The sequence below is a fragment of the Triturus cristatus genome, chromosome 7 (assembly GCF_964204655.1).
Source record: "Triturus cristatus chromosome 7, aTriCri1.1, whole genome shotgun sequence".
Lineage (NCBI taxonomy): Eukaryota > Metazoa > Chordata > Amphibia > Caudata > Salamandridae > Triturus > Triturus cristatus.
The window spans coordinates 984,631,938-984,659,725 of record NC_140590.1 but is presented as its reverse complement, the minus strand read 5'-3'; the positions used below and the strand labels follow the sequence as shown (position 1 = coordinate 984,659,725).

Genomic DNA, 27,788 nt, shown 5'->3' with positions numbered 1-27,788 from the left:
GAAGGTGTCGAGGTTAGGGGTGCAAGCAGGAGTGATAGCGAGTCTCTATCAACCCTTTAGCTGTTTGAACTATTTCTCCTCCTGATCCACCCTGTGACTCTCTCCCGTACCTGTGTCAGCCACGCCCCTCCTGGAGCGTGGCTCAGCGAAGCGTGGTGTCGTTCGCCTCCTGGCTTACGCTGGGCTCCTGATGGTCCTGCCTCACTGCTCGCGCTCGATTCTCACACTTCTGCCGCTCCGTAATATCCTGCCTTCTCTCTCGCATCTCCTTCCTCTGGTCCGGTGTCGATGCACACACTCTTCTGGGAGTCCCCGCTCCTTATCGTCATGAGCGTGGTGACGTCATCAGGGGGTGGACTCTCCTTCGCAAGGAATCCCCAGTTAAAGGAGCCGTCTTGTTTTTTGTCCATTGGCTCTGAGCGAAAGTCGGGGGATCCAGTCGTCCTACTGAGGAGAAAAAAAAGGGGGAGAGAGTGGCGTTGCAGTCCACCAGTCTGTACCGTTCCCCCGGTCTGCCTCTGCCGCATTCAGGACGCATATGGGAAGGCACTTGTCTTAACGCCACAACTGGGTCTACTCAACATCTGGGACAGCACTGACCTCACAGAAGTGGAACAACAGCTGACCTCACTAGGGTAGACTTTAGTGAAGCGTGAAATTGCCAGACGATGGGGTGTGGCAGATAGGCCATCTCTGAGACAATGGGTAACAGGAATGGATAAGTGTATGATTGCAGAGAAGGAGATATTTAAATTTAGAGGATGCCCTAAGAAAGGGGACAGAAAATAGGGCAAGTGGAATGAATATCGGGGGGACCTGTGTATTTCCCCAACTGTTGAAATGGAAATACAACAGAGATTGGGGAATCATTGGACAGAAACGATTGATTGATTGGTGGGTGTATCTCGATGGGCAACCGTGATTGTATATAACTATGCTGAAAATGAATGACGACTTGTGACTCTAAATGTTTATTATTGATCTCCTGTATGAAACGAATGAAAATATATTTAACAAAAAAAAAAGACAGACACTGCCAAATCTTTACGTTCCCTTCAATACAGAAAGATTCCTTTCAGAGGAGCTAAAGGACGTGGGTTTTCCACTTACAGAGGGAACTACCAAAGAGCACTACAATACCAGCCCTACCAGACACAATATAGGCAATCCTATCAACCTGCTGCCTACCGTCAACCGGCTACGGCTGGTTTCTCTCGCCAAGGGGGCCGAAAGAGAACATTGACTCAAAGCAGAGACAATGGAAGAAGACAATGATTTTACCAGGGTACCAGCTTCCCCTTCAATTTCCCCTCCCGTGGGTGCGAAGATATCCAGTTTTCTCCAACAATGGAAGAGTATAACATCAGACAGTTGCGTAATAACTTTAGTCGCCTTCGGTCACACACTGGAGTTCATACAAAAACCTCCAACTACGACACCCGGGGGAACCCGTCCCCCCTCGTCTTCACTTATTGCAGAAGGAAACCAAGATTATGCTCGCAAAAGGAGCCGTAGATGAAGTTCCAACTCTGCAAAGAGGGCAAGGTTTCTATTCCAGTTTCTTTTTGATCATGAAAAAGTCAGGGGAATGGAGACCGATTTTGGATTTCAGAACGTTAAACAAATTACTAAGGGAGCAAACTTTCAGGATGGTAACTTTGACCGAGATCTTACGCCGACTCAACAAAGGAGATTTCATGACTTCCCTCGATTTGGAAGATGCTTATTTCCACATCCCCATTTATCGGAAGCATCGAAAATTCCTCAGATTCGCAGTGGCTGGTACACACTACCAATTCAAGTTCTTCCATTTGGTCTCAAGTCGGCGCCCAGGATATTTACTAAATGCAGCAGCTTTACGTTCTCAAGGTCATCAAGTATTCCCATACTTGGACGACTGGCTGTTAAAGGCTTTCACAGCAAAATAAGCGTCCAGAACCGCCAAGGCTTGTTTATGACTGTTCAACAAACTAGGTTTGACGGTCAACGTCAGAAAATCCTCTTTCATCCCCAGTCAAACAGTACCTTTCCTGGGAGCCAGGCTGGACACGGTTCAATGCAAAGCATTCTTGTCAGAGGAACGTCAAATCCGGCTAAGTCTTTTGGCAAAGAGCATTTCAAGAAAAAGGTCCATTTCAGTGAGAAAATACAAGTCGTTGCTAGGGATGTGCTCATCAGCGATTGATCTGGTTCCTTTGGACAGACTCCAAATGAGACCTCACCAGGAAGAATTACAGAAACAAAGGCTTCAAACATCAGGATCTTTCGAAGACATCATTCGCATTACTCTAGCCATGAAGACCGCAATGAAATGGTGGTACCATACCCCAAACCTTTCAAAAGGGTTAACTTTCTTACAAGAAATACCAAATTTCATCCTGACAACGGATGCATCCATGGATGGCTGGGGAGGCCATTTGCAGGACCTTCAAATTCAAGGCAAATGGTCCAATGCCGACAAGCAAAGTCATATGAACAGCCTGGAGTTGAAGACCATATTTCTCTCCTTACAGGCTTCCCTTCCGAGGATAGCGGGTTCCTCTGTACTGGTCCGTATGGACAACACGACTAGTATGTTTTACATAAACAAACAGGGAGGAACAAAATATCTCATACCTTCTATGGAAGTGCAGGAACTGTGGGATTAGGCAACAGAACAAGGAATCTCTCTCAAAGCCGAGCATGTTCCAGGTCTACACAACACACTGGCAGATGCTCTCATCAGAGCGACAGACAATTGCCACGAATGGGAACTCAATCAAGTTCAGTTGAAGAGAGTGTTTGCTCTATGTGGGAAACCAGCTATGGACCTGTTTGCCACGAACACCAATACCAAATGCCGGTTCTATGCCAGCAGGTACCCCCTCCCGGGATTTTAGGGCAATGCCCTTTCGATGCGATGGTCAAGGATTTATGCCTACGCTTTTCCCCCATCCCATTGGTTCCCAGTGTACTGACCAAAATGAAGCTGGAGGGGTGTCACCTGATTCTCATCGCACCCAGGTAGCCCAGGCAGCATTGTTTTCCGGAACTTCTTTACCTCTCAGAAACGAGACCTATTTGTCTGCAGCTGTCTCCCTCGCCTCTGTCCAGGGTCAACGGTCAATAGCATCATCCGAATCCGTAATCTCTATATTTGCATGCCTGGCTCCTGAATTAATGGAATTCAAGGACATGAGTATTTCTCAGGAGTGTAGAGACATTCTCTCAAATCTAGAGTGGAAAGCACCAATAAGACATACAAGCTTAAATGGAAAAGATTCTGTGATTGGTGCCATCAAAATAATCTACATCCATTTCAGATATCCCCGCAACAGATTTTACTGTATCTTCTCTCCTTGACAAAATCAGGTTTTCGTTCAACGTGCATCTAGCTTCCATCTCTTGCTATAGAAGAGCTTTTGTGATGGCACTTCTCTGTATGCATCAAGCCTTGTCAAACAATTCATGGAAGGACTATTCCGTGTTTTCCCCCCCAGTGCGGGCACCTCCCCCGGAATGGAACTTAAATGTGGTTCTCACACAGCTCATGAAAAGGCCATTTAAACCCATTCATGAAGTTGATTTGAAATACCTCGCATGGAAAGTTGCACTTCTTCTGGCCCTTTCTTCTGCCAGGAAGGTGAGCGAGATCCAGGATTTCAAAATCAAGAAACCTTTCTGATATTCAAGGACAATGCTGTCATTTTAAGGACTAACCCCACGTTTATCCCTAAAGTTCCTTCTCAGTTTAACCTCAATGAGCCGGTTATACTCTGGTCTTAATTTCCGCAACCTTCAATTCCTGCGGAGCAGATGCTTTATAGACTTGATGTCAAACGCTGCCTTAAGTTTTATCTTCAAATAACTAAGGATATTTGGAAAACTGATCAACTGCTTGTTGCTTATGGCCAAGGCAAAGAAGGGACTGCAATAACAAAAGCCACTATCACAAGATGGAGATCTGCTGCGATCCAATTCTGTCATATGAAGGCCAACATTGGTTCCCAGTGTACTGACCAAAATGAAGCTGGAGGGGTGTCACCTGATTCTCATCGCACCCAGGTAGCCCAGGCAGCATTGTTTTCCGGAACTTCTTTACCTCTCAGAAACGAGACCTATTTGTCTGCAGCTGTCTCCCTCGCCTCTGTCCAGGGTCAACGGTCAATAGCATCATCCGAATCCGTAATCTCTATATTTGCATGCCTGGCTCCTGAATTAATGGAATTCAAGGACATGAGTATTTCTCAGGAGTGTAGAGACATTCTCTCAAATCTAGAGTGGAAAGCACCAATAAGACATACAAGCTTAAATGGAAAAGATTCTGTGATTGGTGCCATCAAAATAATCTACATCCATTTCAGATATCCCCGCAACAGATTTTACTGTATCTTCTCTCCTTGACAAAATCAGGTTTTCGTTCAACGTGCATCTAGCTTCCATCTCTTGCTATAGAAGAGCTTTTGTGATGGCACTTCTCTGTATGCATCAAGCCTTGTCAAACAATTCATGGAAGGACTATTCCGTGTTTTCCCCCCCAGTGCGGGCACCTCCCCCGGAATGGAACTTAAATGTGGTTCTCACACAGCTCATGAAAAGGCCATTTAAACCCATTCATGAAGTTGATTTGAAATACCTCGCATGGAAAGTTGCACTTCTTCTGGCCCTTTCTTCTGCCAGGAAGGTGAGCGAGATCCAGGATTTCAAAATCAAGAAACCTTTCTGATATTCAAGGACAATGCTGTCATTTTAAGGACTAACCCCACGTTTATCCCTAAAGTTCCTTCTCAGTTTAACCTCAATGAGCCGGTTATACTCTGGTCTTAATTTCCGCAACCTTCAATTCCTGCGGAGCAGATGCTTTATAGACTTGATGTCAAACGCTGCCTTAAGTTTTATCTTCAAATAACTAAGGATATTTGGAAAACTGATCAACTGCTTGTTGCTTATGGCCAAGGCAGAGAAGGGACTGCAATAACAAAAGCCACTATCACAAGATGGAGATCTGCTGCGATCCAATTCTGTCATATGAAGGCCAACAAGCCAAGAACCCTGTGGTAAGGGTAAGAACCGGTCCATACATCTCTGACGCCATCCCGATCGGCTGCGCCACCAGACAGGGATGTCCTCTCTCGCCCCTCCTTTTCGCGCTCGCACTAGAGCCTTTGGCTGCTACGCTGCGTACAGTACTGACAGACGGCATCCCCCTGGGTGATGCGACCCACCAGGTTTCATTATATGCGGACGACCTCCTGGTGTTCGTCAGGGATATGGCACACATTCCGGGGGAACTGGAGCGAGTCCTGTCCGATTTTGCCGCGCTTTCCGGTTTACGGGTAAATGCCGTTAAGTCGTGTCTCTATGCGTTCTGAGCCGAGACTAGGGACCTGCAATACCATCTTGGGGGCGTGCCGGTCAAGTGGCAGCCGGACACCTTCCGTTATTTGGGTATCCAAATATATCGGCAACCGGCTGATCTGGTGGGGGGCAATCTGGGTAGAGCGGTAACAGCGATCAGAGCTCAGATGCGGTTCTGGGGTACCCTCCCTCTCACGGGGCGAATCGCCTTAACCAAAATGGTGATTCTACCCAGGCTCCTATACTATTTTGCCAATCTGCCCATCTACATCCCAGCATCATTTTTCGCAATCTTAGAGCGATCGCTCCGGGACTTTGTGTGGGGGTCGCGTTGTCCAAGTTATATCTCCCCTCGGGTCAGGGGGGCCTTGCAATGCCGTGCTTTGCGCATTATTATCTAGCGGCGCAGCTGCAGTGGGTGGCCAGATGGCTGCCGGACAGAGAGCGAGACGACACGGCAACCACGGCGCCCCCCATCCCCCTGGCTGATATCACTACGTCGTTCCATCCGACCGCAAAGGTGTTCAAGCCGGTGCCCCTTCTCGTCAAGTGGCCTACAAATGTTACCGCCGTGCTCTTTATCTAACTCGGAATTGTACTCCATATTCCCCGGCTATCCAGATAGAGGGCTCTCCTAGTGGACGGAGAGTGCTGCGTTCAACTGAGCTCGTGGACTGGCATACGGCGGATATCTACACGCTGGGGGACCTCTATCGAGACGGTGCTCATTCGCCTCATTGGCGGAGGAGACAGGGTTGCCGCCTGGCCAATTTCTTTGTCACCGCTCACTGATAGCGACACTGACGAGTCGGTGGGGTGACATTAGGGAGGAGCCAGAGCAGCACCTCACGATGCAATACCTCCATGTCATGGGGCGCGGGAGGCACATGATCAGATGGTTCGCAGCTTCTCTGCACACGCACGCGGCGATCAATCTGACCCCGCTGCACCGTAAATGGGAAGCGGACTTGGCCCGACCCATGGCCGACAAGGAATGGGATAGAGCGCTGCAGGGTCCCCAGGAACATGCGATTCCGCCAAATACAATACTTTATTCTGCATAGGGCATATCTCACACCTGACTCTATCAATCGGTATTTCATCGCACAGACTCAGGCTGTCCTCGCTGCGGGGAGCTAGACGCTGGGCTGGTCCACATGTTGTGGAGCTGCCCCGCACTGGATTCATACTGGCGGGCAGTTCATGGAGCGCTGAGTACATGCACGAGTCGTCAAGTCCCGTTCGAGTGGCCAGTCTGCTTGTTGCACCTTTTTCACAGAACTCCCTCCATGAAGGTCGCATCGAGGTTTCTCGACTTGGGACTGGTGGTGGCGAAACGATTGCTTACTAAGCGCTGGAAGGCGGCAAACCCCCCCATGTGCGAGCGTGGCAGAGTTCGCTACTGGTGTGGGTGAGGGCGGAGAACACGGCCCTCTTGCAGGAGGAAACACTAGGCCTCAGACGAACACCAATAGCGAGTCAATGGGACACACTCTTACAAATCCTGATGCGAGGATGCGGGGAACGAGATGGGGGTGCCCTTACTGAGGGGAGGGGTGGCAGTTAGACTAGGGATTGGACACGAAGAGCGGTGCTGGGGGCTTAGTTGCCTAGGCGAGGTTCAGGGGACTGGAGATGATGTCGAATGAGCGGCCTGAACTAGGGGGCGTGGGGATGGCGGCGGGGGGGGGGGGGGTCGGAACAAGGGACAGCATGAGGGGATGCTAAAGTGAAGGCCGGAATCTGCTGCTGTTGTTTTGTTGGGGCACTTGTTGTTCTGCCTCATTTTCCTATGATTAGTACACTGTCTATGGGCGAACGGCGGGGATGAGCGGGCTAAATATTAGCGGTTCACTCGGGTGAAGCCCCCAATGACGAGATAGCGAAGGGGGCGTTATGATAATAGGCTTAGCCGAGAGGTCCGCAATATTATCCCCTTCTAGAAGGTGGGCGTAGAACCCGATCCCATTCATTACTGTGCTCATGACAAGAGACGTACCATTGGGTCTATTTCAACTGTTAGTCATCAGGATCCTAAATTGTACCATGTAACTTGTTTAAATCTAAAATGCCAATAAACAGATTTCATAATAATAATGAAGGCCAACACGCCTTTGAAAAGGATAGTAAACGCTCACTCTATCAGAGCGGTTGCAACTTCAACAGCCCTCTTCGCAGGGCTAACATTGGAAAAGATGTGCCGTGCCGCAACCTGGAGTACCACACGTACCCTCCTGCAGCACTATTGCCTGGAATCTGCACAAGATGTTGTTGCAGCGGTGGGCCAGGCAGTAGTTCGCCATCTTTTCCATTAACCCCTTCGACGCTTATGACGGAACGGTTCCGTCATGCACGTCGGTTGGGCTGTGCTTATGACGGAACCGTTCCGTCATGGCCCCGCCCGCGCTCAGAACCTTCAGCACCGCGCGGAAATCCGCGCAGCGCTGAAGGGGTTAAGGTAAACCTCTTTCTAGACTTTGGAAAGAGACTTTTGATTTCTTTATGATAGTTGCAAATATTAAGCTATATAGGTATACGTTTTTATATATATATATATATATATTCACTGAAAAAACCATAGGTTTCAGGGGTGTTATAGTTAGCTGGACTTTTCACTTGTACAAAACCATTGAAATTCCCCCGTTATAGTTAGTTCAGCTAACTATAACTCGCGCGCCCGCAATGCACTGCTGATGACGTCACATATTACATCACTCATGACATGGTCAGTGACATCACTCATGACATCACTGATGACATCTCAAATGACATCACTGATGACATCACTGATGAAATCATCCAGTGAATGTGTGTTATTCTGAAAATTAAATATGTTTTATATATGTATATCTCAAGGTCGATGGAAGAATAAATGGGTATATAAGTGTCTAAATGGATGATTTGTTTTTGAAAAATTGATTGTGTAACTGACTGATTAAGTTTATCATAGTGAATACATGGCTTAGTGAGTAATGTTTAAATATGTAAATATCTGTATCAGTCTCTCACTTTGTGTATAAGTGGCTGCATGGGTTGGTGAGTAGCTACATGGGTGTCTATATAGGTTATTAGTTGGTTTTTTTGAGTATCAGTCTGAGTGTCTGCATGGTTCGGTGGGGGTATTATGTAGTGCATAGGTGCATGAATGAGTGACTCACTTTTTGTATGTGTTGAACACAGTATGTGTGCAGGACTGTATGGGTGGATGAGTGTGTGTATGGGTGTGTTAGTGAGTGAATGACTGTCTCAATAGTGTCTTTATGAGTAACTACATATGTTTTAAACTAGTATATGTGACTATTGGTGTATATATGTGAGTATATGTGAGAGTGAGAGATTGAAAGAGTTCCTGTATGAATAAGTATGTGTTTCTATAAGTGATTGTTTAAAAGACTAAGTATGTGTAAGTTTCCGTAGAAGTAAGTGTGGTGGTGTGTGTATAACTGTATATGCAAGTAAATGTATGTTTGATTCTTTATTAGCATGAGTGACTATGTGTGTGAGTAACTCTATGGATGAGTGGCATTGTGTAACAGGATGTATAGGTGTATGAGTACATATGATGAGTGAGTACATGTATGAGTGACTGTATTGGACTGTTGGTGAATGAGTGGATGTGTATGTGGATCTTAGAATTACTGAAGAGGTTGTTGTAACTGGTATTGGTATGTCCATTGTTTTGAAAATTTTAGTCTCTATTTTTGAATGTGTGTATCAAAGGTTATATTAGGGTGAGAGGAGGTCTGCCACTCTATCACAAGGATGATGTCATCAGTGATGTCATCAGTGATGTCATTTGAGATGTCATCAGTGATGTCATGAGTGATGTCACTGACCATGTCATGAGTGATGTAATATGTGACGTCATCAGCAGTGCATTGCGGGCGCGCGAGTTATAGTTAGCTGAACTAACTATAACGGGGGAATTTCAATGGTTTTGTACAAGTGAAAAGTCCAGCTAACTATAACACCCCTGAAACCTATGGTTTTTTCAGTGAATTTCTGAGGTTTTTTAAATGCTAATTCCTAACTATAACATGCCTGAAACCTATGGTTTTTTCTGTTAATTTCAAAGGTTTTTTAAATGCTAATTTCTAACTATGCCTACAGAGATAGGACATGTGAAGAAAGAAGAAAAAATGCACAGAAAGAAACAAAAGAAGTGCAGAAAGAAGCAACAGAAGTCCTCAAATACGAAGATAAGTGCAGGAAGAAGGATAACGTGCAGAAAGAACAAAAAGAAGAGCAGAAAGAAGCCTTGTTGCAAAATCATCCTGTACCCTCAACTTTTTCAGACGGATACTGGTGGTAACTGAGTCTGACTAACCAGTCCTAGAGCCAGTGCTATGTTAAAAGACACTTAGAATACAGTGAAAACACCTACATACACTAGGGAACATTATGCGTTGGGGTCCCCCTGTGATTAGCCTTACCTCCTCTATAAGCCCCTAGTATATAATAGGGCATGGGGATTAAAACTACCTCTTAAAACAGGCCACAGGGCGTTTTTGCACACGTTAACTCAGGCCCCGTCCCCTCCTTTCACCATTGTGTAAACACGCCCTGTGTCCGTTTTTAGTTGGGAGATTAAGTTCATTTGAGTCCTGAGGGTCCCTAGGGTCCAACTAGCCCACTAGGTACCTCCAGTAAGTGCCACAGAGCTGCGTTGCAGAGAGGTGTAAAAAGTGGCACGGCCTGGACCACCTCTCTGCAATGCAGCTCAGTGGCGCTTACTGGAAGCACTTGGTGGGCTAGTTAGCCCCCAGGGGCCCTCAGTATTGAAGGGAAATTATATCCCCAATTTAAAACGTGCCATGGTGCGTGTTTGCACACGTCACCTCAGGCCCCGTCCCCTCCCTTCACCACTGTGTAAACGCGCCCTGTGGCTGTTCTAAGTTGAGAGATTAAGTCCCCTTGAGTCCTAAGGGTCCCTAGGGTCACACTAGACCACTAGGTACCTCCAGTAAGCACCACAGAGCTGCGTTGCAGAGAGGTGTAAAAAGGGGCTTGGCCTCAGAACACCTGTCTGCAGCGCAGCTCCCTGGCGCATACTGGAGATGCCTGTTGGGGGCGCGTTTGCAGAGTGCTGCATGGAGGGGGCATGGCCTCCGGCACGATGCCAGTCTTTTATTTATTTTATTTTTTTAAGAAGGGGGGCTGTGTGGTTCCCCTTCCTATTCTAATTTATTGGCCCTGATGACCCCATCCCCCAGGGCCTGTCTCCTAATTATATTTTTTTGACCCCAATCCCCAGGGCCGGCCACTGTTTTTTATTATTTTTAAAAAATATATATTTATAGACACACCTAGGACATGCTGGACAAACCGTACGTACCTATCACCATGACGATTTGCGTGATATTCATTAAAAGGTGACTATGCATGCAATTAATCCACGTGGAATGTATTTACACCACTAGTGAAGCTCTGACATGTCTGATGCTCTACCGTGCCTAATCCCGGTAGACACCCTTGTCGTTTATTTATACAAACATGGGTAGCTATTGACGGGCACATTTAATACACATGCACACCAAGCCATTCAAAGGGGATTCGACAAAAATTCGACCAAAACTATGCAAGAAACCCCCCTCACAGTTAATAAAACACACATCCACTGCCGGATGTGTAATACTTTTTATTTTACTCTCTGGAAAGGGGACGAACATCACTTGCGAGTCATAGCGCGCTCCTGACAGAGCCCAATGCTGTGTTACACCCACCATTGCCTGCCGAGTGCCACACACCTCTGTATTGTATTCCACTAGCTAGTGCATATGCTATGACACTCTCTAGCCCATGTGCACTGTAACACCACCCCGTGAAAATGTCATGCCACACTTGTCTTCGCACGGGTTATATTGCCCCATCTAACGTGCCTTCCTCGATGCCTATGTTATAACGCACAGTGCTATGCCATACATATTACAATTTGGGATCCATATCTTTGTCACAGTGCATATGCAACGTTACACTCCCCAGCACATATTTTATATTACAACTTTAGAGACTAGTTAGGTTACACAACACTGCCCTGTGCATATTACACTCTAAGGCGCATATCGCATAGCAAGCGCTAGTGCCTGTGCTATCTCGCGCTCTCCAATGAATCTGTCATTGCGCACAATGTATTGCATATTATATTTCACGCCTGGTTCATCTTATATCACACTTTTTGGTGCATAGTTTATACCATACACTATATCTAGTTTTCATTTTCAATCGTGCTCTCAGAACTATGTTCTATATAACACTGTGTTCACCTACCCTTTTCACGGGCATTACATTTTGCGATAGGGGGTGGAGGGTCAGGGGGTGTTTTTGCCAAGTGAGCCCGGAGTCACAGTCACTAACGTCTTCTTCTTCCTGAATAAAAGTGAGATTATGCTGCATACTTGTTCATATTTTAAGTAGTTTGCACAGACAAAATGTTTTAAAAACAATAAAGTTTCTAATACCCGCCTTCTCTGAACAGTTAGCTTGCTGCCCCATCCCCCTCCTCCCTATCCTCTGTTGTGTGAATCCATGGACTAGCCTCCTCCCTCCTGCCATGCATGGTCTGATGTGCTGCCACTGCCCTCAATTTAGTATGATGTACCAGTCCACTCCTCCTGCCCTCCATTGCCCAATTCTATGCCCCATCATTGACCTCCTGCTTAAACTCTGTGCTTAGCTTGCTGCCCCTATTCTCCTTCCCCCTGCCCTCCGATGTCTTTGTGCATGCCCCTGCTCCATCCTTTTTGCCCACCATGTCCCATGGACCTGCCACTCCTATCTACTCTGAGTGTTCTGTTGAGCTGCCACTCCCCTCCCACCTGCCTAGCATTGTCAGATGACTGTAACCTGTCCCTGCCACCTCCACCCTGCCTGTCCACATGCCATGCCTCTATCCTCTTCCTCCTGTCCTACATGGTCCATTGTACTGCCACACCCTTCTGCCCTCCCTGGTCTGTTGTGCTGCAACTGCTCCTCCTGCCTGCCCCATGTGGTCTGTTGTGAGGCCCCTTCCCCTGAACTTTCTTGTCTGTGCACAGGTCCTGACCCTCCCTTCTATCCTCCATCGTCCTTTGTGCATGCCCCTGCACCCTCCTTCTTGCCCATCATAGCCATTGTGCTGCCACTAACCCTCCCACTTGCCATGCATGGTCTTCTGTGCTGCCATGGCCCCTCCCACCTTCCCTGTGTGGTCAGTTAGCTGCCCCTGACCCCCTCCCACCTTCCCTCCATGGTCTGTGTGTATGCCATCACAGTCTCACTGTTGCTCTTCATGTTGTGTCTTGCTTCTAGTGCCCATCCTGCCTGACCTCCATGGCCATCTTGCTGCTCCTGCCCTGCCCCCTTGCCCCCAGCCCTCTGTTTACATGTGCAGACCCCTACTCCCTCCCTCCTGGCTTGTCTGTTCCATTGTAATGCCCCTGATCCGTCCCTCCTGCCCTTTATGGTCTGTTATGCTGCAGCCTTCTCTCCTGTCTGTCCATTATGGTCAGCTAGCTACCATTGCCTCTTGCCCCTCTGTTCTCTGTTGTCCATGTGCATGGTCCTGTCCCCTCCCTCTTGCTTTCTATGGATTGTTGTGCTGCACTCCCGTCCTGCATGCACTGTGTGGTGTATTGTGCTGCTGCAAACCCTGATGCCTGCCCTGCAGGGTCAGTTTGGTGCACCTCTCCATGTCTCTCCTGTCCTCTGTTATCCAAGTCCATGTCCCTATCCCATTTCCTTCCATGATCCAATGTACCATACTTGCGAACATTTTGAACTTGGTAAGAGGGAGATTTTGAAAAAAAACTGGGGTATTGATTTTCCCCTTTGAGTTACATTGAAAAAGAGGATATTGTAGACAGGAGACAGATCAAATAAAGCCCATTTGAGCTTAAAACATTGGACGTTTCCTGGCTGAATCGGGTCTGTTGGCATGTATGGTTGTACTACCATTGCCTCTTCCTTCTGCCCACAATGGTCTATTACAGTGCCACAGCCTTGAAGGAGGGTAGATTTTGTATCACAGGGGCCCCCTGGCCCGTTCTGTCCACACCTGAAGTATGAGACCCTTGTCCTTGCCCTGCCAGCCGCATTTGTAGGCCGTATTAAATTGACCAGCGGGTCCTGTGTTGCTATATAATTATCCTGAGACATCCTTACCACTCAGCCAGCATAAAACCCCTGTGTAGGCCCTTCTGTTCAATATGTAGGCCTCTTTGTTAAATTGACCATAGCTCTGCAATTTTAGTGTATAGCAGTCTGAAGGCAGGTCTGTGAGGCCTTCTGCTCCAAACTAGTAGCCCCCACCCTACCCGAGTGCTCCGTGCTCGGTATCAAAGTTCAACATCCCCCTGAAGCTGTCGACATACAGTAGGCTGCATCCTGGACTGGTACTTGCTTCCTGGGCAGGTTTCCCGCTTTTAAGGAAGTGGCAACCGCAGAGCGTCAAGTTAGGAGAACTGAGGAGATTTTATACATGAATATATTGAATTCCTGTACAATACCCATTATTTTCTGCTTGCTCTATGGAACTTACGATAAGCGATTGGCCTGAGAGACTGACCTTTTCACCCAGTCCATTGTCAGCATTAAGTGGGTAAATGACGAAATGTCTGGTAAAATCTGCAGACGAAGCTTTTGGGTAGCATACGTAGGTAGATGTAGCGTGCAAAGGAGCCCACAAAATGATATAAAAAGGGAGCACCCACAGATATCGACGGACAACCTCGCCGTCTGTATGTAGGTTAACAGGCTGTGCAGGTTTTCCCCAAGAACTGGGAGCTCTTGTCTTCCTTTGCTTAAAATGTCTTGCTCTGCTTTGCTTGAAGTATCTTATTCTATTTTACCTATATGAAATGTCATGTTATGTTTAACCATTGTTCTCTTTACTTTTGCATTTAAAAGATGTTGTATTGTAATTGCAGGAATGCTTGCTCTAAGAGTAAATGTGAGTGTCCCTAGGTAACATTTTCCTTGGTGTAACTTGTTTCTCATGATGCATTTATAGATGTGTTTTCTCTCTCTCTCTGTCAGTCCATTAATTGAGATACAGAGAATATCATGACAGCTGTATGATTATCTGGATTCTGTATTTTGTACTTTATGTCTCTATTCTGCGGTTTCTTTGAAGTTGCATCTTCTCATTAAACTGCCATTGTATTCTGCCTCCAATTCCATGTCTCATATGTCTGTTTTCTTCATTTTTGGAGCAAGCGTTCCTAGGCACCCCGGCTCAAATTAAGGTGCCCCTTTTGTCCCTGACTCACTCTCCTGCTCAGTTCTGTGGTGGCTCCCGGGGCTCTGGGGACCGCCCCTAGCTTCCTTGACCCGTAATAGATCTTCCCTCCAACAGCCTCTCTTGCAAGTCCTGTATTGTTGGTTTGTTGCCCCTGCCCCCCTTTCCACTGCCCTCCGTAGTCTGTTGTGCTTCCACGGCCCTTCCTGCCTGCTCAGTGTGGTTAAATTGTTGCCTTTGCACCCTCCTACCTGCCTTCAATTTTCAGAGTCCGTGCCCCTGGCCTCTGCCTCTCAACAGTATCCTAATGAACAACTAGATTGCTAACATTCTATATTTATTACAAAAGTGTGGAACGCCTGACATCATCTTGATGTAATCAAAACTGTAATACCTAGAGCATTCCTTTAGAAATTACATATATGAGAGGGTCTTATTGGCATCAAAATGATGGTTAGTGCTCTAAAAGACTAAAATAAGGACATATTTTCTGAGTTTTCAAATAGCGACAAAGCACTTTTAAATTATTTGTTATCTTTATGTTTTTTTATCTAGTTGACAACTTGATTAAATGTTGCACTTAGGGGAGAGGATGTGGTGTTATTTCCAGAACTGCAGACTTTGCAACTGGGGAACCAGGTTGAAGTTTCTGCTTCAGCTCGACATTCTGTGATTCTGGTCAAATCACTTAGTCTCCCCATGTCTACAACCAAAATGAATTTGTTCTTGTGTGATGTAACCAATGCTCATGTAAAGCACTCCAATACCTGACAAGTCTGCACTATATAACACTGCAAAAACACAAAATAATAAGTGTTTTGCACACTTCTGTCATTGGGCTATATTTGGGCTATATCTGGGTGATTTTGGGCTACATTTGGGCTCTTTTGTCTCCGGTGGCCATCTTGGGAGATTTATTTGTTATGAAGTTTCCTAATTTCCTCATGTACTGCAGTCTCCTCAGTCGGAAATGCTTTCAGTTTTTTACTTTGATTCCATCATGAAGGTATTCAGATATGTCACACATCTGCCATGAATTCTGAATGTTAGCACTCTAGTTGCTCATTAGATCACTGTAGTAAAACTACTGTTCACCATGGAAGTCTGCTCCTGGTATTAAAAGTGCATGTTTCAGTCTGCATGTCAGAATTTTTTAATGAAATAGAAGAGGATTTGAGAAGTCACTCAAAATGTGCCCTCATTTTCTTTCTTCAGCATTAATCATAATTTCTATGGCAAAATGAACCCCCTCATTGTGTTCCTTTTTAAATCAAATGTTTTGAGTGTTACCAGTTTATTCCAATCAAGATGGCTTCAGGTGTGCCATACTTTTGTCATAATGAAGACAGTAAGTGCTCTAGTTGTTTTTAAGAACATTCTTGGACATTCTGTCATTGGGCTATACTTGGGCTACATCTGGGTGATATTTGGGCTACATTTGGGCTCTTTTGTCTCTGGTGGCCATCTTGGGAGACTTATTTGTTATGAAGTTTCCTAATTTCCTCATTTACTGCAGTCTCCTCAGTAGGAAATACTTTCAGTTTTTTACTTTGATTCCATCAAGAAGGCATTCAAATGTGTCACACATTTGCCATAAAATCAGAATGTTAGCACTCTTTTTGCTCATTAGATCACTGTAGTAAAGCTACTGCTCACCAGGGAAAACTGCTGCTGGTATTGAAAGTGCATGTTTCAGTCTGCATGCCAGGATTTGAGAAGTCACTCAAAATGTGCCCTAACTTTTTCTTTCTGCAGCACTAATCATACTTTTTATGGAAAAATGAACACCCTCATTTTGTTCCTTTTTAAATTAAATGTTTTAAGAGTTACCACTTTAATCCAAGCAAGATGGCTTCAGGTGTGCCATACATTTATCATAAGTAGGACGGTTAGCGCTCTAGTAGTTCTTTGGAACACTCTGGAAAGCTGCAGTAGAACACAAAGGAATCAACTGACAGTCTCTGCCCTTGTTGGATGTACATGTTTTACTGAGAATGTCAGACTTCATTCTCACATGACTGAGAAAGATAATGTGAATTTACAGAAAATAAGCTCTCAGTTTAGCTTATAGATCACCTTCCAAACCTCTGTGGTAAAAGCATGAGAAAATATTTTTCTCTCAATCATGATATCCCAGCAGAAGGCTTTTTCACATGGTGAAATCACCTTAGAACATACCACAATTCCTAAAATGAGTATGGTACCATCAACAAATGATTTATAATGTAACTAAAGTCTTAAAATCTTCTATTAACTGCAATGCTTTTTAATGAGGTGCTATCATGTATATTGGTCCCAAGATGGCTGCCAACACTTCTTGGATGAAGTGCTGACAGCCAATCAGATCTCAGGATGAGATGTGTGGTTAGGCTCCGCCCACATATATATATTGATTTAAATGCTATTTTCTCAGGAACTACTGAACAGATTTACACCAGACCTACAAAAGGCACTTCCTTGACCTGAGGACTACCTCTCTGCCAAATTTCAAGTAACTCTGTTCAGCCGTTCTGGCTGTAGCTGTGTCTAAAGGTCCTATGGAAAAATGCATGGGAAAAACGCGTTTTGGGACCCCCCTTTTTTCTCAGCCCCCGCTTGACGAATCCCCCCGAGACTTTCAGGGTAGGAGCGGAGCGTAGCGCCCCACCTATTTTGAAAATTTCGCGAGGATTCATCGACCGGCGCCAAAGTTATTCCAAATAGAATGTTGCGGATTTCCTATGGAAACAGGGTCCTAACTATAACTATCTACTGGCGACCGCCAGTAGATAATATATATATATATATATATATATATATATATATATATATATATATATATATATATATATATATATATATATATATATATATATATATATATATATATATATATATATATATATATATATATATATATACAAAAGATCCCTCCGTGAAGAAGACCAGAGGACACAGCGGGGAGTTTTCGGAGGTTCCTTTAATAACAATTGCTGCAAGGCATGATGCATTTCGGCGTAGTGCCTTCGTCAGATGCCGCCAGCCAAATGAGGTTCCTTCTCCTCCCTCCATTGCATTTCTATAGCCCTCCCAATGATGGCAGGTCAGCTGACTCCACTTAAATTGGGTGCAGCTGCAGTCTAAATGTCAAAGACTACAGCTCCCAGCATTCCATATTGCGGTAAGTACCGATAGTGGAGCCAAAGTTCTCTTGCTGAATAGCGCTGAAATACCTGGCAATGAAGGGGGCTTGATGTCATGAAGAAAACCCATAAACGAAAGTCCAGGACCCCCTTGAATCCCCAACGTTCTGGCCCAGCATCTCGAAGTCAGACTGGGTAGTGAAGCGCAGATATAGTGATCTCGCCTCTCCGTGTAGTCACGGACTGTCAATGACAGCAGCCACATGCCTGGCTTGATCCTGGGGCGGTCCTGCAGTATCCGATACCTCGGAAAAAAACAATCTGCCACGTTGCCAGCAAACTGCAGGACACTTGATGAACGGGTCCTCTTGAACGCGCTACTGGCAGGCGCGTGAAACATGAACAAAAGATCCCTCCGTGAAGAAGACCAGAGGACACAGCGGGGAGTTTTCGGAGGTTCCTTTAATAACAATTGCTGCAAGGCATGATGCATTTCGGCGTAGTGCCTTCGTCAGATGCCGCCAGCCAAATGAGGTTCCTTCTCCTCCCTCCATTGCATTTCTATAGCCCTCCCAATGATGGCAGGTCAGCTGACTCCACTTAAATTGGGTGCAGCTGCAGTCTAAATGTCAAAGACTACAGCTCCCAGCATTCCATATTGCGGTAAGTACCGATAGTGGAGCCAAAGTTCTCTTGCTGAATAGCGCTGAAATACCTGGCAATGAAGGGGGCTTGATGTCATGAAGAAAACCCATAAACGAAAGTCCAGGACCCCCTTGAATCCCCAACGTTCTGGCCCAGCATCTCGAAGTCAGACTGGGTAGTGAAGCGCAGATATAGTGATCTCGCCTCTCCGTGTAGTCACGGACTGTCAATGACAGCAGCCACATGCCTGGCTTGATCCTGGGGCGGTCCTGCAGTATCCGATACCTCGGAAAAAAACAATCTGCCACGTTGCCAGCAAACCGCAGGACACTTGATGAACGGGTCCTCTTGAACGCGCTACTGGCAGGCGCGTGAAACATGAACAAAAGATCCCTCCGTGAAGAAGACCAGAGGACACAGCGGGGAGTTTTCGGAGGTTCCTTTAATAACAATTGCTGCAAGGCATGATGCATTTCGGCGTAGTGCCTTCGTCAGATGCCGCCAGCCAAATGAGGTTCCTTCTCCTCCCTCCATTGCATTTCTATAGCCCTCCCAATGATGGCAGGTCAGCTGACTCCACTTAAATTGGGTGCAGCTGCAGTCTAAATGTCAAAGACTACAGCTCCCAGCATTCCATATTGCGGTAAGTACCGATAGTGGAGCCAAAGTTCTCTTGCTGAATAGCGCTGAAATACCTGGCAATGAAGGGGGCTTGATGTCATGAAGAAAACCCATAAACGAAAGTCCAGGACCCCCTTGAATCCCCAACGTTCTGGCCCAGCATCTCGAAGTCAGACTGGGTAGTGAAGCGCAGATATAGTGATCTCGCCTCTCCGTGTAGTCACGGACTGTCAATGACAGCAGCCACATGCCTGGCTTGATCCTGGGGCGGTCCTGCAGTATCCGATACCTCGGAAAAAAACAATCTGCCACGTTGCCAGCAAACCGCAGGACACTTGATGAACGGGTCCTCTTGAACGCGCTACTGGCAGGCGCGTGAAACATGAACAAAAGATCCCTCCGTGAAGAAGACCAGAGGACACAGCGGGGAGTTTTCGGAGGTTCCTTTAATAACAATTGCTGCAAGGCATGATGCATTTCGGCGTAGTGCCTTCGTCAGATGCCGCCAGCCAAATGAGGTTCCTTCTCCTCCCTCCATTGCATTTCTATAGCCCTCCCAATGATGGCAGGTCAGCTGACTCCACTTAAATTGGGTGCAGCTGCAGTCTAAATGTCAAAGACTACAGCTCCCAGCATTCCATATTGCGGTAAGTACCGATAGTGGAGCCAAAGTTCTCTTGCTGAATAGCGCTGAAATACCTGGCAATGAAGGGGGCTTGATGTCATGAAGAAAACCCATAAACGAAAGTCCAGGACCCCCTTGAATCCCCAACGTTCTGGCCCAGCATCTCGAAGTCAGACTGGGTAGTGAAGCGCAGATATAGTGATCTCGCCTCTCCGTGTAGTCACGGACTGTCAATGACAGCAGCCACATGCCTGGCTTGATCCTGGGGCGGTCCTGCAGTATCCGATACCTCGGAAAAAAACAATCTGCCACGTTGCCAGCAAATCGCAGGACACTTGATGAACGGGTCCTCTTGAACGCGCTACTGGCAGGCGCGTGAAACATATATATATTATCTACTGGCGGTCGCCAGTAGATAGTTATAGTTAGGACCGTGTTTCCATAGGAAATCTCAAAATTCTATTTTGAATAACTTTGGCGCCGGTTGACGAATCGTCGCGAAATTTTCAAAACTAATGGGGCGCTCCGCTCAGCTCCTACCCTGAAAGTCTCGGGGGGGATTCGTCAAGCACTGGCCGAGAAAAAAGGGGGGTCCCAAAACACGTTTTCCCCATGCATTTTCCCATAGGACCTTTAGTCGAAGGTACAGCCCGAACGGCTGAACAAAATTACTTAAAATTTGGCAAAGAGGTAGTCCTCAGGTCAGGGATGTGCCTTTTGCATATATGGAGTCAATCTGTTCAGTAGTTCCTGAGAAAATTGCAGTTAAAGTACATAAATATCTATAGCCGCGCACCGTGCGCGCACCGTGCGCGCACCCCAACGTGCGCGAGCGTAATTCTGATTGGTGGTTACATGTCAGTCAACGTTCGAATCGGTCGAAATCAGGAAGTGTCGGCCGCCATTTTGTTTGTTTTGAGTGCGAGAGTGAAAAAAGAAGGTGGCGAACGTGAAAAGGGGGCAGGGTAGAGAGTTCCTGACCCCCTAACCTTTGTCAGGGGGTCCCTGAAGGACCCCGAAGGCAGAAAAAAACATTGTAATTTTTTTTTTAAATCGCGGGGAAAAACCATTAAAAAAAAATAATAATTTTTTAATACATAGTTTATTGTAAAATAAATATATAAAAAATATAATAAATACATAACTTAGCATTTAAAAAAACGTACAAATTCACTGAAAAAACCATAGGTTTCACAGACGTTATAGTTAGGAATTAGCATTTAAAAAAACCTTGCAAATTCACTTAAAAAACCATAGGTTTCAGACATGTTATAGTTAGGTGGACATTTCACTCGTAAAAAACCAATGAAATTCCCCCGTTATAGTTAGTTCAGATAACTATAACTCGCGCGACCGCCACTCTATCAAAAGGATGATATCATCAGTGATGTCATGAGTGATGCCACTGACCATGTCATGAGTGATGTAATATGTGACGTCATAAGCAGTTGATTGCGGGCGCGCAAGTTATAGTTATCTGAACTAACTATAACGGGGGAATTTCATTGGTTTTTTATGAGTGAAATGTCCACCTAACTATAACCTGTCTGAAACCTATGGTTTTTGAAGTGAATATATATATATATATATAAATATATATATATATATATGTATATGTAATGGAAATATGTAAAGCATTTCTAAGTAAGGTATACCTTTGGTTACATTATCTTCCTATGTATTCTCTCGCTATAGCGATGTATATGGAGTTGTTTGTTTCATAAGTAATGTTCTCTTCTTGTAACCTAAAGTCTGGGTTCTATATGTGTTAAATCTCCCACCATCCTCAACAGACAAACTTAAAAGTTGGATGGTACTGCTTACTATGATCGTGGAATATTGTGATTCAAGGCAAAGGGCCCTTCCCATACCCATTCCAGAAAAGGACTGGGTGGATTTCATCTCCCTATTATACAAAAATAACAGCCCAGTTTCTCCCGTGATGATTGATGGGTTTAAATGTACTTTTACTGAATTTGGCCCCCCATCAGGAGAGGAAGTGGTAAATTACATAAAGAATGCTAGAAACTCCGGTGCACAGGGGCCGGATGGAATCCCGATTGCACTAATCAAAAAGGAGCCAGATGCATGGGGTGACTTTTTAGAGCCACTGTTTAGCTATTGTTTTCTCACGAATAAACCCCTACCCCCTTCCCCCTTCCCCCTTCCTCTTGGAAGGGGAGTATTATAGTCCCTCTATATAAAAAGGGACAGATAACTCTGCCAGCTAGCTTTAGACAGATTGCGCTGCTGGATGCCTCAGGCAAATTATTCACAAAAAGTATATTACGTCATCTACAACAATGGTTGATCAGAATATTCTACCACCGAAACAAGCTGGTTTTTAGAAAGAACCATGGCACCCAGGAGAATATAGCGGTCGTTCAGACTATTCTAGAGAAATAGGTTCTCTCACGAGATATATCCGTGTATGCAGCTTTTATTGATTTCTCCACAGCGTTTGACAAAGTGAATCGCCAAATGCTGTGGAGAAAGCTTCTCCTCCTTGGCATACCACATCATCTCCTGGGCCTTAATATGGAACTGCATACAGATACCTGGTGCCAAGTTCTGATGGGAGGTTCACGGGGTTATCATGTAAAATCAGGACATACAATGGGCTTAAGCTGTTTTCTATGTATATTGTTCCCGTTTGCTCTCTATTATACGCAGATGACGTTGCAATATTTGATCTAATGCCTATTGGCTTGCAACGCTGTCTGGATGCCCTAAGTAAATATGCAGAGGCCCACTTCTTGAAAATTAATATTGCAAAAAGCAAGTTTTTGGTCTTTCGCAAGAAGGGGCTTAGAATAAAGAGATGTCTAAAATGGATGCCTGGTCCCGAAAAACTGGAATTGGTTGAATTGTACCTTTGTTTGGGGAAGGGTTTTTCCAAAACAGTCAGAGATCTGGAGCATATTAAACACTGTGTTAGTAAGGCTCTCTCCTAGGCGAGTGCATTAAACAGATTTTACAAAACTTGCGAGAGACGCCATTTTGGCCATGTTTTATCAGTTTTTAAGGTTAAAATCCCTCCTTTACTAACATATGCTGCTGAGATATTGGATATGAATTATTGGCTCTCATTTGATAAGATGGAAGGACGAATCCTGGGTCAAATTTGCAATCTAAACTCTTTGGCCGCCCCACATGCACTACGCCTTGAATTTGGTCTAGTCTTGTCTTTTATTTTATCCTTGGCAGCGTTTCTTCGGTGGGGTAACTCCCTCTCCTGGGGGGAGGAGGGTACACTTAGGGCTGCCCTGAGAATAGAAATTTTTTATACACTAAAAGATCAATCAGCGTTTTTTAGTTCCTTTGTATATGCTAATGACACATTTGGTCTTAGTCTGAACCCCTCTTTTCCTATGCCTAAGTCTGTACTGAAACAGCTTTTAAAGAAGTCCATATCCTCTATCAGTTTGGTGAGAGATGCTGCCTTAAGTCAGTCCAGGACCAGTAATGAGGTGGTCAGTGGGAGTGCTTTGGGGAATAAACCACAGCCTTATTTATCTTGGAATATCCCCCATGGGATCAGAAGGCTGATACTCCTACTGAGACTTAATTTGCTGCCTCTAAGAGAAGTTACTGGTATCTGGGATAAGATACCAAGAGAGAAGAGAATTTGCGAAATGTGTCAGTTACAAATCCAAGATCTAAACCATGTTTTATTTGTATGTACAAAGCTACAAAGTGCTAGGCGTGTGTTCTTCAAGCCATTTTTGATCAAATTTAATATTCATTCTGCCCAGGAGGCCCGAACTTTGGTTCTCTCTCCTCCAAATGAAATGGTTTGTTATAAGATATATTCACATGCAACCACCCTCCTCCCTTTCTGTTTATATATCAAGTCAATCACTTCTCACTTGTGCTGGGAAAATCTGAGGGAAACTGCCTCTGCTGGGAAGGTTCTAGAGGGTGCTAACAGCTTATTGGCTGCATTCAGCTTTTGGTCCTTTTTTGAAAAAGGATATAGATAGGCTATATTAGCATGGCTCAGGGCCATTGTAGCCTATGGCATTTCTGGAATACTGCTTGGGTATTATATCGTGGGACTTCCATCTCGACGACGGGGAATGATTCAGGCATGTGAATCTATGAGAAGATACCAATACTGGATAACCGTAGTTACAGGTAAGTAACTTATTTTCTTCTCTCCTACCCTCTGCCTGCACATGGAAGGTATTACCTCTGTCTTTATGACATGCTTAGTGCAAGTCAACCTCTGCTCACCCCCTTCCCATGTGTCACCTTTATGTGCTTGCCCCGTGCTTACCCGTACTAGGTGCTCACAGTCCAAGATGGACCTCCTTTCTACTGCTACTACGTGAGTTGCTTCAAGCCTATGTCTGGCCTTTCCATTTGCCCCCACCTCCAGCTGTATGGGCTTTGAGCGATAGATGCCTACTTTCCTGTCATCGGCACCTGCCCTGTCAGCCTGCCTTATTAATGCTTCCCGAGCATCCCACTCCCCTATTCCCCTTTTCTTCTCTCTGGTTTACTGTTTGTTTGGATTACCTTTCTATGTTGCAACTCCATGCTTAATGACATAATTGGCTACCAATGCCATTATACCACATGCATGTTATTGGGGAAAAATGTACCCATATCTCTGTTTTTATACAGTATGCCATTGACACTTTGTTAAGATGCCTAGATATTATTGCCATTGTTAACTTGGAAAACAAAAAGCAATAAATATTTAATAAAAATGAAAAACAAAAAAATTGGTCATTGTGAGAAACGTGTAACCAAGTTTTGCTTTAAAAAGGAGCATTCACAATAAAGACAACATTGTAAGATCGAACACTAAATCCCTGTGGTCAGTTGTTGCACTCATCTCCTCTTCCACACCAATAATTGATCAGCATAGGTGTGGGCACTGTTCCGTATGCAGTATGGCCATTGAAAGAACCAGAATTACATAAAATGGCATTCGGATTACCTCTCAAGAATATATGAAAGAAAAACCAAAAATGTTGTCTACATAACCTTCTCTCCCTGTGCAAGAGCTTACATTGGAAAAACAACTCAAGAAATCAAGCAGAGAATTGTACAACATAAATCTTGTGTTGGATGCAGAGTAATGAATGCCCCTATGGTTCTACACTTCATGGAATATCATTCTTCAACACAATTCAGATGAGGTGTCCTGAAACATGATAAAACTACCTGTGGAGACTGTGAAGTCTGTGTTGTTACACTATGAGGTAATTATGATTTTAAAACTGTGGACAATATTGAGTGGCCTAATGAATTGTCAGAAATTAATAACAAGTTGGGTATATGCTATAGACCCAACGATTATCGCAATCCACTCAGCTGGAATAGCAAATACAATTTGGAAAAGTTTCCATCTGTGGTGTATATAGTGATGAAAATATAAGGCATGCATAGTCGAGGAATGCCCCTTAAAGGAAGAATATTTTTCTCAACACTTCTTGGATACCAAAGAGTTCACCAATAACTCAAGTTTGCTATCTGTTATGACTTCTGAAACACAATGGCACTCTGAACCACAATCCCCAGACTTCTACCCATCTCTAACTTAATACATGGCAAGACGTCAAATGCCTATCTACGAATACGTGGAAGCAGAGGTACCAAGCTAGTACATAAGGAAACAGTGAACAGTTGTTGGAGAACGCAAGCTGGGGCTGCATAACGACTGCTTCTTCGGGGACCAGTTGCAGAGACACAGATGCAGCGACATCAATGCATTAAGAATCACGGGGGGGCCTAGCTTTCTGAGGTGGAGGACGGCGTTTGCGAGATGGGCAGGAGCAGAGGGCACACTCCGGTTGCAGCTAGCACTTAGGAGGGATGATGAAAAGGCATTGGCGACGGCCCGTGCGTGGGAGGCGTTGGTGGTGGAACTTCAGGGGCTGATGTCTGACACGGGAAGAGATGGGAACACATCCGATCGACGGGAGGACACGGCAAGTGGGGAGTAGGAGGGAAGCCATGGGGAGAGGTGGACACACTAGCCGTGGCTAGACATGGGGGGACAACCCGAGCTTCCAGGGAACGGTCTGGGTATCTGTACATGATTCATAGGAAGGTGGGGGTCTCAACAGGAGGAGGACAGGCAGAAGGGGGCACACTGACATGGGCTGAGGGAGGGAGAGGGTGGGGGCAGCCCACGCGGGAAGGGTGATTTTCTTCATGTTCAACTGCCTGAAATATCAAGGGTGACACTCTCCTGTGGAGGGCTGAGGCTGTTGGGGGGTTGCATTGCGATGTTGGACAGAAAATAATAAAAAATGTTTAAAAAAAAATCAATGCATTAAGAATGTGAAATTCATACCAGATCTCTTCTAGGTGCGAACAGTGGAATACATGGAGTTGCCCAAACTCTTGTGTCTTACTAAAAGGACTGCTATATATGTGTGTATATATCCATATCTATCTATCTATCGATCTATCTATCTATCTATCTATCTATCTATCTATCTATCTATCTATCTATATACACACATTTATTTTGCTTGCAATTCATTACAGATCACAGTGATTCATGAAGCTATAACTCAGATATAGGTGAGATTACAGGAATGTTTACATAAGGTGATGAGCTCGAGTTGTTCAGCCATTTGGTGATTAGTTCCCAACTAATCATTCTTTTCCTTTGTAATATGATCACAAACTCATTCACAGTCCTGACTACAGAGTCATTAATTGGGCACTGAGAATTTCTTCCTGAATAAATGTCTGAAAACCTAGGAGATTGAGGTGCAGGCACTGAATCATTGAGGAGTAATGAGGTGCTATATGGACATTAAGGTTTGTGGACCTTACTAAGTAAAGAGAATGTCACGAAGTTAAAGCACTTTTATTGTACTCTCATAAGGAACTCCTCTGTAGTAGGACTCATCTAACAGTTGGTGTTATACTATTGAGCTGACGGAAAATCGAATGATTCTTTTTAGGTCAGGTTTGATCATTAGCCTTTTAAAAGTCTGGGATCTTTTATATATATTTTTTAACACACTTTATTTAGATACCATCATATCAAAATCCAATGCAGTGAAAAATTACATAGGGGCGGTCATTTTCTTCTTACCATAAATACAGCTTAAATACTTCACAGGGTTTCCATCTTTTCCCCCTCCCTCCGTAAGGCTGAAAAAGGGGGGTATTAATAAGGTCTGTTGACCTCACGTATAGCTGCCCACTGCAGGAATGGCAAATAAATGCATAGCGTAGTGTTATTACTTTTTCCAGTTAACATAAATAACAAATGCAACTTTGTCCCTTCCCACCCTAGCCCTCCCATCCCTCCCACTCCTGGTCGTACAGTGTTTTCTATGTCCAGTAGGACCTCAAGTGGGAGTACTAACAGGGTAGCACGGACTGGTACTCAGTAATCATGCGATGCGATGTATGGGTCACAAACTTGAGGCCTACCGTGTTATAGTCACCTATTCCCTCTAAGTGTCTACGAAACTTGAGTACCCGGAGGCGGCAATAAGTCAAGTGATTCAAACTCGTGTAGCATTGCCTCCCAGTCCATGGAAATGGGCTGCTTCCGAAGCCCCTTATCCTCCTCCCTCCTAAGTGCCGCCCCTTCGGCCTTTCCCCATTGTATCATGTCAGCTTGCCAACTGGAAAACGCTGGACACCTGGGGGACTTCCACCTCATAGTAAGAGTTCTTACCGCTAAAATGAGGGCTAGGTCTATGAATCTCAGTCGTACTTTCTGGACTCTCGAGCGTTTGCGGAGGCCCATTAGGCAGTTCAGGGCTTCATCTGATATAGGGGTTTGTGTGGTTTCGCCTAGAGCTTGACGGATTCCCTCCCAGTAGTTCCGGAGATGTGGACAAGACCACAGCATATGGAGAAAGTCCGCCTCATCCCCATTTCAGTGGGGGCAATTGTGTGAGGCATCAGGAAACCTACGATAGATCCGCTTGGGGGTGAGATATGCCCGATGTAAGATCATGGTCTGGATGCATTTTAGTTTGGCATTGCGGGAAACTCTTTTGGGGTGTTCTAGCATGCACTGCCAAGCCTTATCAGTAATCTCCAAGTTCGAGTCCCCAGACCATTGCTCTCTTAGTGAAGTTAGTGGGTTCGCAGCGTGCGTCCGTATTCCTGTGTATATCCAATGCACCAAATGTCCCCCCTTCCCCATATGATATAACAGATGTACTAGGTTGTGCTGTTGGGGTTCACTGCGCTGCGGTGCCAATGTGTTCTTTATGTAGTGGGATATAGTGGC

The 27,788-nt window shown here is 45.2% G+C and overlaps 1 protein-coding gene across 1 annotated transcript in view; it reads left to right on the top strand.

Annotated features, from left to right (window-relative positions):
• The window catches only part of LOC146810957 (cyclin-dependent kinase-like 3), a 531,018-nt gene that overhangs the window by 161,765 nt on the left and 341,465 nt on the right, over positions 1-27,788 (top strand). The window lies entirely within an intron of this gene.